Consider the following 14265-nt stretch of genomic DNA (forward strand, 5'->3'; position numbering starts at 1 on the left):
CTAGGGGCGGGGCGGGGCGGGGCGGGGCCACGCCGGAGGCGGCTTACGGAGAGGCTGCCGAGATCTTGGGGTTGCTCTGCGCTCCACCTTTCGGGGCGCTGGTTTCGGGTACCTTTGGGTCCCAAGGCCATAACCCCCAAAGGGGTGGTAGCCATTATTTCTTTCTCGCAGACATCAACTCTCTCAAACTAGTCTCTTCTAAGGCTCCTTCCTTTGGTGGGCCCTGGAAGATACCGACCTCGCTGTGAGGCCTCAAAAAAGCAAAACAAGAAAAACGCAACAAACTTGAGAAAAAGATTAGTTTTGGAGGCTGCCAAACATGGCTTAGTTTTTAAAAATATGAACTCTAAAAAAATATAAAGCTACAAGGAATGATAAAGCTTAACAGCAGTGTAAGTCAACAAGGTCGAGTTCTTCACTCTGAACAGTAAAACCAGGAAATGAGAGGAAGCTAAAAAGTGAGTATAAATGAAAAGAATTACTACCTCGTACAACAGGAAATAAACTTGTGGAATTCATGACGTTAACACATGGGATGTTTTAAACTAGGTTGAGGAGGAGTTTAAATATGTTTGGAGACTTAACACCCATAGTGAATCATGATGAGAAAATAGTTTTGAAAAACGTAGTTTTCAATCTCTTGAACACTTTATTTTGGGGAACTTAAACTCACACACAGTTTTTTGGTACCGTTAAGAGAAAGAGAATGTTAGATTAGACATTATCTGACCCCCAGCATCATAAGTGTAATTAGCATTATTACTTAAAAAGTAATGCAACATTAAAGACATTTTATTAAAAAAACACTAAATCTTTGCATATTTACTTATAGTATTATACAGAATTTTATGTAGTTTTGTATAATTGAAATAATAATTTTCATACAACTACATATTTTGCTTTTTTACCTTACTATACTCTAAAGATTTCTCATTTTTTATGGTCTTAATAATCATTTTTAAGTGGGGCATTATATTTGCCTCAGGCAGTCAGTATATAAGCTCAACATCAGTACTCCAAAATTGAAGTTAAGGTTACTACCACTGAGAAGAAAATATAGAAGGGCAGAATAGAAAGGATGAGGGCAGCAATCTATAAAAATCACCAAGAGGAATTGGCTGTTTTATCCCTAGTGTTAAAGGTCACTAGTTCTATACTCCCAAGGTGTAAACACCAGAGTACAGTTTCCCAACCAAGGCCTAATGTGGGCTGACCTATCTCTCTTATCAAATTCAATAAGATGATGTAAATATTTACATCAGTGGTCTTCAACCTGACAGGAGCATCCCCCAGGGGATTTTCAAGGGGTAGGTGCACACTTAGTTTTAAGGCCACCAGTTTCTGAATCTTGAGCTTGCATCTGTGTCATTTTCTAAAACTGATCTGCTGGTAAAGGACTGCAGTACGGCATCTCCCTGTTTCATTTCCCAACTCTTTTACAATAGCCATATATTTCCCAAATTGCAAAAAGAAAGGCCATAACTTTCACTCACTGAGAATCTTAAAATGGTGCAATGTTCCAGGGTATAAAGCCTCAGGCAACCTTTGTCAGTTCTTTATCAATTTAAAATATTGGACTGTACAGAGACAGTATACTTCTAATGACTAGATAACAAATTCTATTGCAAGCCAGGTGATTTCCAAATAATTGCTTTCAACAAAGTATGACCTCAAGATCACTAAGTGAGTTTATAAATTGGAAGGAGTTCAAAGAATTGAGTGAATTGATGTGACAACACTTCTTACAGCCCCATATACTTATTAATGTAAAAACCTTTTCTTAGAATTTGTAAAAATGAAAAACTGAGAAAAACATTGATGCTTAACTCTGTCTCATTCTTGTAAGATGTAGTATTTAACAACAAATGCATGCACTAATTGTAAAAAATTACATGTTTAGTAATTATAAACATTTGTAATATATTTTGCATTGTTTTGAATACCTGATCATTACTAATAAATATAATAATATCTTAATCTAGAAGAAAATGTTTTAGCACATAGTCTTTCAGTCATAGGAAATTTTAAAATTAAATATATTTATATTTTCATCACAGATAAATATAATAGGATGATCAATAAAATACATTCAAACATAAAAATACATTAAACTAGGATATGATCCTGAGTGATGGGAAAGTGGAATGGAGCTATAAGTGTGAAAAGAAAAATAAATTACAAAAAATATACTGCAGGTAAAGAAGAGCTTGTTCATATATTTTGTAAATAGCTGATAATAGGCATAATTGCTATGGTATTTAGATTTCATTGGATTCATTTAAAAGAGTGACTATTCTAGTTTCAAATGTCATTTTTACAGTATGCAGGAAATTGTATCCTTTGCAACTGCTTAAACTTGTGACGAAAAAATTTTAGATGTTAACCTAGAAATATGCAAGAGGGTAAATCATATTTCATGTATCCTTTGCAACTGCTTAAACTTGTGACGAAAAAATTTTAGATGTTAACCTAGAAATATGCAAGAGGGTAAATCATATTTCATGTATGTGAACAAAAATATTTGAAGACTACTGATTTACTCATTAACCTCCTATTGGAGGTTGTCTCCATTTCTAAAGATTTTGGCAGTATTTGTTCTTCCAATCTTTGTTTTTAGTTTTTTATTTTCTTAAATAGAAACTCTACTAAAATTCCGTTTTCTGTTTTGCTGAAAGATCTTACATTGTGTTTCTAAACACCCATCTCCTAGGGCACCTTTTATGATTGGGAAGGAAAAGCTTTTTGTTTGGCTTGCTTGGTTCGATTTGGATTGGTTTGGTTGCTAAGGCTTTGGACTCTGGTTTAATCAGCAATTACTGTGGTCCTGAAAGCCTCAGAATATTTTGGGGGATATAACAAGAAGAACCATGGACTCAAGGTCAAGGAGTCTGCAGGTGGTACAGGTGAGAACTAGAGAGGTAGAAAAGGGGGAAAGGACCAGAGGGAGCCTCTGAATAACCCCTTCTGTTAAGTGCCCAGGGGATGGCAGGCAAAAGACAAACCACTTTGAGGAGCCAAGGCAAACACCCAGTCTACCTCTGAGGGGAAGCCTTGTGTCACTGCATCCACAGCTGTGATTCATTGGCCTTGCCTGAGACCCAAGGCACTACAAGTCCCTAGGAGGGCACCTCCCTGCAAGGCCCCCAAGACTCTGTAAGCCCAGAGGGGACACTACCCCATATCTGAAAGGGTGGTGGGAAGGAACTGGACTAGCAGAGACGGGGCGCCCTTATTACTAGAACAACAAACATTTTCAAGTGGTCTAAGTTGTTTTCTTCTTTTCACGTATTGCTTTGGGATAAATTTCCAGGAGTTGGATTATGGAACATCTTTCTGGCTTCTCATATATATTGTATCACTTTCCCAAAGAGTTAGGCCAATCTGCTACACTAGTGGCAAGAGAGTGTGCTGAATTCGCCGAAACTTGTACCCACTAGATATTATATTTTTAAAATTCTTGCTACTTTGGTATGTGTAAAATAGTACATCAAAATTTCCCAAATTTGCCTGACCACCTTGTGATTTTTTTTGGGTCCATATAATCTCCTATAATTAGTAAACTATTCCTTCTTAAGTTTTCCTTCCAGGGATTTTTCAAATGTTTCATTCTTGCTGGTCTCTGCTTAAACCAGAAACCTCAATGAAAGATTCTGCTTGCACAGTTTTGGTAAACTTTGTTAACTTCGTCTAGTTTCAGGAAAGGATAGGATGAATGAAAAAATACTTCTTGTTTTTAGTAACTAACTGAGCATTGGTTTAATTTAGAAAAGTGTGAAAGGAACCTACCTTAATGACTATAACACAAAAATAGTATAGCAATGTGTATGCTTCCCAAGCTATTTAGAAATGCCTTTCTTATAAATCTATTTTATTAACACTGATAATTTGTTTCGCCAAAGTAGTTTTTCATAAATTCATTCATCATGTCAATAGTTACTGAATCCTATTGTGTACTATGTTAGATGCTAAATGGATATGATCCCTGCTTTCAAGGAATTCATGGTCTGTGGGAGAAATGTAGCAATAAACAGATCAAAGTGAAATATATATATAAACAATTGTGAGAGCTCAAAGGATAGAGCCATTAACTCTCCTTGGGCAAGCCGGGAAAGGAGGTGATGTTTAAACTGGATCTTCAAGGATTAGTGGAAGGACACCCAGCCAAAAGGCAATGGGAGAGAGCAGAAGCCCCATCGAGAAACAGGGAGCTGAAAAAACACAAGAGGTGGCCCTTCCTTTCTTTCTTCCCCACTTCCCACCCAGGTACAGAGTGGAAAACTAGGCGACCTTCTGAATGTACAAAGTCTCCACTCCCCTCCCTCAAAGTGCATCATAATTCACAATTTCCTGTTTCTGCAGCTCAACCAGAATTTACTATCTCTCAGTGCAACTGTTCTCCTAGAGGCTTTTGGAGGAGTGCAGCCTGGTGAAAGTAACCTACTTCAAGCAAGAATACATCCTTGGGGTACTAGCATTTTGAAAAGGAAACTTGTAAGCTCAAATGAATCTTGAAATTGTAGAAGTATGCAGGGCAGAATTCTTTTTTCTGAGAGATTTCCAGATCCCCCTTGTGTATTTTGGTCTAGCCTCCCTGTACTTCCCTGAACAATATAAGATGAGGTGGCAGCAACTCGGCCACCAAATTCTGAGAGTTTTCTCTGGGCACAGTCTCCCTCTTCGGTATGATGCTGTCACACTATCACAAGCTAGAAATCTTGTGTCGTTGTAAAAGTATCTGTTTCTTTCTTTGTTATCTCTTTTCCTGAACTTGTCAGGGCTCTGACTCTAGCTTTCCAGGAGCAATGGATGAGAAAGATTCTGAAGATTCTTAAGAATCAGCTTCCACTCACTGGTAGTCTCCCCTCTCACATCCCAACCCACCCCACCCAAGTATTGTTTAGCAGTTCTGGCATAGAAGCCCAAGTTTCTTGGAGAGATGAGGGTGTAGTTGGTAACTCAGAGCAGGGAATCTCTTCTCAGGATTTTTTTTTTTTTTTATATAGCTGAAAAGAGACTCCCAGGTGTGGGACAGATGAAGGAAGCCAGAGTCACCCCAGATATGAGGCCACTGTCAGCAGCACACTCCTGTCAGCACATGAAGAGCAGATGGAAATGATCCCTATGTGTTGATGACCTTGGCTGCAGCTTCAGTCTGAGTCCTTCCTGCTCCAGCTTCTGTCCCTGCCCCTGACTAGTGGCCCATGTCTGTGTGGATGTCCATCCAATTAACCAGGAATAGCTTCAATCTCACCAGTAATTCCTTAGCCTCAGTCCCAGTCAGCCTGACGAGTCGAGAAATTACCCAGGATCGACACCTATCCATCTTATCTCATCTTTATCAGTTATAACACAGTCCGATGACCACATCTCCTCCAAACTCCTTACAACCACATCTAGGCCATCATGAATGAACAGAATCGGGCCAGATTTCACCCAATCCCCATAAGATGAAAAATCCATCTCCACTTGCTGCAGCAGAATGAGCCTCTACATTATTGTTTCTTTTTTTTTTTTTCCAACAAAAGGTTCACATGTTTATTACTGAGTTACACAGTGAGCAGTGGTGAGGAAAGATCAAGAAAAGAGGAGAGAGCATCAAACACAGGCAGCTGTTCCAGACACTAGTGACGTTCTGATTATGTGTGCCACTTCCTATGTGAGGCTCCTTATAGACCCAGCTTGGTTCTTTTCCAATGTCTTCTCTTAGAGTTGTACCTGATTTTATTACCAGTTTTCATTCAAATCCATTGGGGAATGGGACGATTCTGCTTTTGTTTCTTGGCCGGGAATCGCTTGATCCTGAAAGTCTTGTGAGAAGACATGGCGAGGAGCAAATCCAACCGCACATAGGATGGCGGACAAGAGAAAAAGAGGAGGAATCGAGCGGAAGGACGTGTTTAGAACTACATTATTGTTTCTTATAATGTGGCCCACAAACCTCAGGAATAAGAATCACTTAGGAAACTTGTTTAAACTGAGGATTTCTGGGACACACTCTCAGAAATTCAGATTCACTAAGTTTTAATGTGAAGCACAAGAGTCTGCATTTTAAACAAATCCTAGAAATCATTCTTATGCCCATAAAGCTTGAGAACCAGTCTTATAAGTCCTTGTCATCCAACTTTCTAAAGAGAAGGTGATGGAGATTGGTTCAAGATGGCAGAGTAGAGGAATGTGCGCTCACTCTCTCTTGTGATAGCACAGGAATCACAACTAACTGCTGAACAATCATAGACAGGAAGACACTGGAACTCACCAAAAAAGATACCACACATCCAAAGACAAAGGAGAAGCTGCAATGAGACGGTAGGAGGGGCACAATCACAATAAAATCAAATGCCATAAGTGCTGGGTGGGTGACTCACAAACTGGAGAACACTTATACCACAGAAGTCCACCCACTGTAGTGAAGGGTCTGAGCCCCACGTCAGGCCTCCCAACCTGGGGATCCGGCAACGGGAGGAGGAATTCCCAGAGAATCAGACTTTGAAGGCTAGTGGGATTTGATTGCAGGACTTAGACAGGACTGAGGGTAACAAAGACTCCACTCTTGGAGGGCACACACAAAGTGGTGTGTGCATCAGGACCCAGGGGAAAGGTGCAGTGACCCCATAGGAGACTGAACCAGACGTACCTGCTAGCGTTGGAGGGTCCCCTGCAGAGGCGGGGGGTAGCTGTGGCTCACCTCAGGGACAGGGACACTGGCAGCAGAAGTTCTGGGAAGTACTCCTTGGCATGAGCCCTCCCGGAGTCCAACCATTAGCCCCACCAAAGAGCCTGTAGCCTCCAGTGCTGGGTCGCCTCAGGCCAAAAAAACAACAGGGAGGGAACTCACCCCCACCCATCAGCAGAAAAGCAGATTAAAGTTTTACTGAGCTCTGCCCACCAGAGCAACACCCAGCTCTACCCACCACCAGTCCCTCCTATCAGGAAGCCTGCACAGCCTCTTAGATAGCCTCATCCACTAGAAGGCAAAGAGCAGAAGCAAGAAGAATGACAATCCTGCAGACTGTGGAACGAAAACCACATTCACAGAAAAATAGACAAAATAAAAAAGGCAGAGGACTATGTACCAGATGAAGGAACAAGATAAAACCCTAGAAAATCAACTAAATGAAGTAGAGATAGGCAACCTTCCAAAAAAGAATTCAGAATAATGATAGTGAAGATGATCCAGGACCTCAGGAAAAAAATGGAGGCAAAGATCGAGAAGATGCAAGGAATGTTTAATAAAGGCCTAGAAGAATTAAAGAACAAACAGAGATGAACAATACAATAACTGAAATGAAAAATACACTAGAAGGAATCAATAGCAGAATAACTGAGGCAGAAGAACGGATAAGTGACCTGGAAGACAGAATGGTGGAATTCACTACCACGGAACAGAATAAAGAAAAAAGAATGAAAAGAAATGAATACAGCCTAAGAGACCTCTGGGACAACATTAAACGCAACAACATTTGTATGATAGGGGTCCCAGAAGGAGAAGACAGAGAGAAAGGACCTGAGAAAATATTTGAAGAGATTATAGTTGAAAACTTCCCTAACATGGGAAAGGAAATAGCCACCCAAGTCCAGGAAGCGCAGAGAGTCCCAGGCAGGATAAACCCAAGGAGAAACATGCCGAGGCACATAGTAATCAAATTGCCAAAAATTAAAGACAAAGAAAAACTATTGAAAGCAACAAAGGAAGAACGACAAATAACATACAAGGGAACTCCCACAAGGTTAACCGCTGATTTCTCAACAGAAACTCTACAAGCCAGAAGGGAGTGGCACGATATATTTACAGTGATGAAAGGGTAGAACCTACAACCAAGATTACTCTAACAGGCAAGTATCTCATTTAGATTAGACAGAGAAATCAAAAGCTTTACAGACAAGCAAAACCTAACAGAATTCAGCACCACCAAACCAGCTCTAAGACAAATGCTAAAGGAGCTTCTTTAAGTCGGAAACAGAAGAGAAGAAAAGGACCTACAAAAACAAACCCAAAACAATTAAGAAAATGGTAATAGGAACATACATATCTATAATTACTTTAAATGTGAATGGATTAAATGCTCCGTCCAAAAGACACAGGCTGGCTGAGTGGATACAAAAACAAGACCCATATATATGTTGTCTACAAGAGACCCACTTCAGACCTAGGGATACATATAGACTGAAAGTGAGGGGATGGAAAAAGATAGTCCATGCAAATGGAAATTAAAAGAAAGCTGGAGTAGCAATTCTCATATCAGATAAAATAGACTTTAAAATAAGGAATGTTGGGCTTCCCTGGTGGCGCAGTGGTTGAGAGTCTGCCTGCCAATGCAGGGGACACGGGTTCGAGCCCTGGGCTGGGAGGATCCCACATGCCGCGGAGCAACTAGGCCCGTGAGCCACAATTGCTGAGCCTGCGTGTCTGGAGCCTGTGCTCCGCAACAGGAGAGGCCGCGATAATGAGAGGCCCACGCACCGCGATGAAGGGTGACCCCCACTTGCCACAACTAGAGAAGGCCCTCGCACAGAAACGAAGACCCAACACAGCCATAAATAAAAAATAAATAAATAAAAATTAAAAAAAATAAAATAAAATAAGGAATGTTACAAGAGACAAAGAAGGACACTACGTAATGATCAAGGGATCAATCCAAGAAGAAGATATAACAATTATAAATATATATGCACCCAACAGGAGCACCTTAATATATAAGGCAAATGCTAACAGCTGTAAAAGAGGAAATAGACAGTGACACAATAATAGTGGGGGACTTTAACACCTCCCACCAATGGACAGATCATCCAGACAGAAAATTAATAAGGAAATACAAGCTTTAAATGAGACCATAGACCAGATAGATTTAACTGATATTTATAGGACATTCCATCTGAAAACAGCAGATTACCCTTCTTCTCAAGTGCACACGAAACATTCTCCAGGATAGATCACATCCTGGGTAACAAATCAAGCCTTGGTAAATTTAAGAAAATTGAAATCATATCAAGCATCTTTTCTTACCACAACACTATGAGATTAGAAATAAATTACAGGGAAAAAAATGAAACCCAAACACATGGAGGCTAAACAATACGTTACTAAATAACTAAGAGATCACTGAAGAAGTTAAAGAGGAAATCAGAAAATACCTAAAGACAAATGACAAAGAAAACACGACAATTTAAAGCCTATGGGAGGCAGCAAAAGCAGTTCTAAGAGGGAAGTTTATAGCAATACAATCCTACCTCAAGAAACAAGAAAAAACTCAAATAAACAATCTAACCTTACACCTAAAGGACCTAGAGAAAGAAGAACAAACAAAACCCAAAGTTCGTAAAAGGAAAGAAATCATAAAGATCAGAGCAGAAATAAATGAAATAGAAACAAAGAAAACAACAGCAAAGATCAATGAAACTAAAAGCTGGTTCTTTGAGAAGATAAACAAAACTGATAAGCCTTTAGCCAGACTCATCAAGAAAAAGAGGGAGAGGACTCAAATCAATAAAATTAGAAATGAAAGGGAGAAGTTACAATGGACACTGCAGAAATACAAGCATCATAAAAGACTACTACAAGCAACTCTATGACAATAAAATGGACAACCTGGAAGAAATGGACAAATTCTTAGAAAGGTTTAGCCTTCCAAGACTGAACCAGGAAGAAATAGAAAACGTGATCAGACCAATCACCAGGAATGAAATTGAAACTGTGATTAAAAATCTTCCAACAAACAGAAGTCCAGGACCAGATGGCTTCACAGGTGAATTCTATCAAACATTTAGAGAAGAGCTAACACCCATCCTTCTCAAACTCTTCCAAAAAATTGCAGAGGAAGGAACACTCCCAAACTCATTCTATGAGGCCACCGTCACCCTGATACCAAAACCAGACAAAGATACTACAAAAAAAGAAAATTACAGACCAATATCACTGATGAATATAGATGCAAAAATCCTCAACAAAATACTAGCAAACAGAATCCAACAACACATTAAAAGGATCATACACCATGATCAAGTGGGATTTATCCCAGGGATGCAAGGATTCTTCAATATACACAAATCAATCAATGTGATACACCATATTAACAAATTGAAGAAGAAAAACAATATGATCATCTCAATAGATGCGGAAAAAGCTTCTGACAAAATTCAACACCTATTTAGGATAAAAACTCTCCAGAAAGTGGGCATAGAGGGAACCTACCTCAACATAATAAAGGCCATATATGACAAACCCACAGCAAACATCATTCTCAATGGTGAAAAACTGAAAGCATTTCCTCTAAGATCAGGAACGGGACAAGGATGTCCACTCTCACCGCTATTATTCAACATAGTTTTGGAAGTCCTAGCCTCGGCAATCAGAGAAGAAAAAGAAATAAAAGGAATACAAATTGGAAAAGAAGAAGTCAAACTGTCACTATTTGCAGATGACATGATACACTATACATAGAAAATCCTAATGATGTCACCAGAAAACTACTAGAGCTAATCAGTGAATTTCGTAAAGTTGCAGGATACAAAATTAAAGCACAGAAATCTCTTGCATTCCTATACACTAAGAACAGAAGATCAGAAAGAGAAATTAAGGAAACAATCTCATTCACCACTGCAAAAAAAAAAAGAATAAAATACCTAGGAATAAACCTACCTAAGGAGGTAAAAGACCTGTACTCAGAAAACTATAAGACACTGATGAAAGAAATCAAAGATAACACAAACAGACGGAGAGATATACCATGTTCTTGGATTAGAAGAATCAATATTGTGAAAATGACTACACTACCCAAAGCAATCCACAGATTCAATGCAATCCCTATCAAATTACCAATGGCATTTTTTACAGAACTAGAACAAAAAGTCTTAAAATTTGTACAGAAGCAGAAAAAACTTGGAACAGCCAAAGCAATCTTGAGGGAAAAAAACAGAGCTGGAGGAATCAGGCGCCCTTACTTCAGACTATACTACAAAGTTACAGTAATCAAGACAGTATGGTACTGGCACAAAAACAGAAATATAGATCAATGGAACAGGATAGAAAGGCCAGAGATAAACCCATGTACCTAAGGTCAACTAATCTATGACAAAGGAGGCAAGGATATACAATGGAGAAAAGACAGTCTCTTCAATTAATGGTGCTGGGAAAACTGGACAGCTACATGTAAAAGAATGAAATTAGAATACTCCCTAACACCATACACTGTAAAACTCTTAGAGGAAAACATAGGAAGAACACTCTTTGATGTAAATCACAGCAAGATCTTTATTGACTGACCTCCTAGAGTAATGGAAACAAAAACAAAAATAAACAAATGGGACCTAATGAAACTTAAAAGCTTTTGCACAACAAAGGAAACTATAAACAGGATGAAAAGACAACCCTCAGAATGGGAGAAAATATCTGCAAACAAATCAATGGACAAAGGATTAATCTCCAAAATATACAACCAGCTCATGCAGCTCAATATTAAAAAAACAAACAACCCAATCCAAAAATGGGCAGAAGACCTAAATAGACATTTCTCCAAAGAAGACATACAGATGGCCAAGAGGCACATGAAAAGCTGCTCAACATCCCTAATTATTAGAGAAATGCAAATGAAAACTACAATGAGGTATCACCTCATACCGGTTAGAATGGGCATCATCAGAAAGTCTACAAACAAATGTTGGAGAGGGTGTGGAGAAAAGGGAACCCTCTTGCACTGTTGGTGGGAATGTAAACTGATGCAGCCCCTATGGAGAACAGTATGGAGGTTCCTTAAAAAACTAAAAATAGGGCTTCCCTGGTGGCACAGTGGTTGAGAATCTGCCTGCCGATGCAGGGGACACGGGTTCGAGCCCTGGTCTGGGAAGATCCCACATGCCGTGGAGCAACTGGGCCCGTGAGCCACAATTACTGAGCCTGCGCGTCTGGAGCCTGTGCTCCGCAACGAGAGAGGCCGCGACAGTGAGAGGCCCGCGCACCGCGATGAAGAGTGGCCCCCGCCTGCCGCAACTGGAGAAAGCCCTCGCACAGAAACGAAGACCCAACGCAGCCATAAATAAATAAATAAATAAAATTAAAAAAAAAAAAAAAAACAACTAAAAATAGAATTACCATATGATCCAGCAATCCCACTACTGGGCATATACCCAGAGAAAACCATAATTCAAAAAGACACATGCACCCCAGTGTTCACTGCATCACTATTTACAATAGCCAGGTCAGGGAAGCAACGTAAATGCCCATCGACGGACGAATGGATAAAGAAGATGTTGTATATATATATATATATACAATGGAATATTACTCGGCCATAAAAAGGAATGAAATTGGGTCATTTGTAGACACATGGATGAAACAAGAGACTGTCATGCAGAGTGAAGTAAGTCAGAAAGAGAAAAACAAATATCGTATATTAACGCATATATGTAGAATCTAGAAAAATGGTACAGATGAACCGGTTTGCAAGGCAGAAACACAGGCACAGATGTAGAGAACAAACGTATGGACACCAAGGGGGGAAAGTGTGTGTGGTGGGTGGTGGTAGTGGGATGAATTGGGAGATTGGGATTGACATGTATACACTAATATGTATAAAATAGATAACTGATAAGAAAAATAAAAATAAAAAGGAATCTTTTCTTAACCAGAAAATCCAGAAAAAATAAAAATAAAAAATAAAATAAAGAGGTGACATCACAGGTGTGGCTCCCAGCCATGTTTCCTCCAATTACAGCAGTGTCTTCTCAGTAGGACCCATTGGGCAGAAAACCCAAAACTGCTATAGAATTCTTTAGCCCTGGCCCAAGGATATGGCTTTATGGCTGATGGATTACCCCAGCGGTGTTTCGAGAATGGCTTATTGGGGAGTTTTCCAACCTGGTTTACAGCCCAATGAGCCCCACCCTAGGTGAAGAACCCCATTGTTGAGTTCTCTGTCATCACCCAGACTGATATCAGACAGGCCAGGTTCTTGTCAGTTTCAAGCATATGAGACCCCACCCAAGTCTTAGGAGCCACACTTTATTGGAGAGGGAGGAATCAGATGGCTTCTAACCCAGTAGTCCCCCTAGGTCCCCTGTTGCCACACAACCTGAGTCTAGGGCACTCCTGCTCTCTCTCCCAGCCCTGGGAACAGTGCCTCAGACACCACTCCAAAGTCCCTGTTGGCCAGGCCCTAAACACCCAAATGATCTTCTGGTGCCTTACTTCTCACAGAGCCCAGGAAATGAATTTTGCTTTCACAACCCTCACTCCTTTGGTGTTTTCACATCCTGCATCAGTTCCAGACTCTTACTTCAAAGCTGCCTTCTTTCACGCCCACCTTCCCCATTCAGGAGCTCCCAGCCACCTCCTTGGATGCTCAGCTTAAAGGACCTTTTTGCTCCATCGGTTGGGATAAATCATTACTGATGATTCTACCTCTGCCAAGGTGATGACCCCAAATTCCAGAGCTCCTTCAACACCTCCCTGGTATTTACAGTCCTAGGAACTTCATGCCATCAGCCGTCCCAGTGGAATCCACTATGTCCTGGTGTAGAATTCTGTAAGGTGATTCTGCCCTAGGTTCAGCTCCACCTCACTTCCTTTCCTTCTGACTTCCTGTGCAGATAGTGACTGTGTCCACTGATTCTGTGCCTCCCACTTCCCCTTTAGGTCCTTTCTACGTGGGCCCAGCGTGTTCTACTGCCGACCCTCTCTGCAGAGGCCAGTGCCACAGCAGAATCACTTTCCCTGTCCTCAATCCTACCTGTTTCTGTCTTCTTTTTCCTGCCACCAACTGGCAGACCCACCATGTTTGGGGCCTGCCCCAGCCCTGAACTCAACCCTGATGGTGAGGACCCTGTCACTTTGACTCTTTCTTGCTAAAACCACTCAACACACCTTCAACCTTTCAATACTTCTGATTGGAAACACCCTTGCAAGTCGCTGCCCCAGTTGTGACTGAGGCCGAGCTATTTCTTGGTAATAGTGGCTCCTGTCTGGTTCTTCTACAGGCATTATTCTCCACAGCTAAATTGGTTCTTCAAAGCCAGTCCCACGCTAGTAGGTAGGTCTCATGCTAAGTTTCAGCCTCTCTTCCTGCCCCGTAAGGCCAGAGTAGCCCACCATACTTACAATCCAATCTTGAGTTATGATTCCTAGTCAGAAGGGGACAAGGCCCTTAGCATCAGTTTTGTAAGTTCAGTACTCTTGTGGAGCGCCCCTGAGAAATTGTCTGAAGACTCACATTGGTGGTAGATCTGTGTTACAGACATAAGGTCCTCCCCTTGAGAAATATAGATGCAATCCTC

The 14265-nt window shown here is 40.6% G+C and overlaps 1 long non-coding RNA gene and 1 pseudogene across 3 annotated transcripts in view; one reads left to right on the top strand and one right to left on the bottom strand.

Moving 5' to 3' along the window:
- The first annotated feature begins 30 nt into the window (after positions 1 to 30).
- LOC132362441 (uncharacterized) overlaps positions 31 to 14265 on the top strand; it is a 36855-nt gene continuing 22620 nt past the window's right edge. For all 3 annotated transcript variants that reach the window (XR_009502376.1, XR_009502378.1, XR_009502377.1), the window contains exon 1: positions 31 to 458. This is a non-coding gene — a long non-coding RNA (uncharacterized LOC132362441). The remainder of the gene's footprint in view (positions 459 to 14265) is intronic.
- LOC132363726 (large ribosomal subunit protein eL39-like) lies at positions 5508 to 5850 on the bottom strand (annotated as a pseudogene).

This window comes from Balaenoptera ricei, chromosome 3, assembly GCF_028023285.1.
Source record: "Balaenoptera ricei isolate mBalRic1 chromosome 3, mBalRic1.hap2, whole genome shotgun sequence".
Taxonomy (NCBI): Eukaryota; Metazoa; Chordata; class Mammalia; order Artiodactyla; family Balaenopteridae; genus Balaenoptera; species Balaenoptera ricei.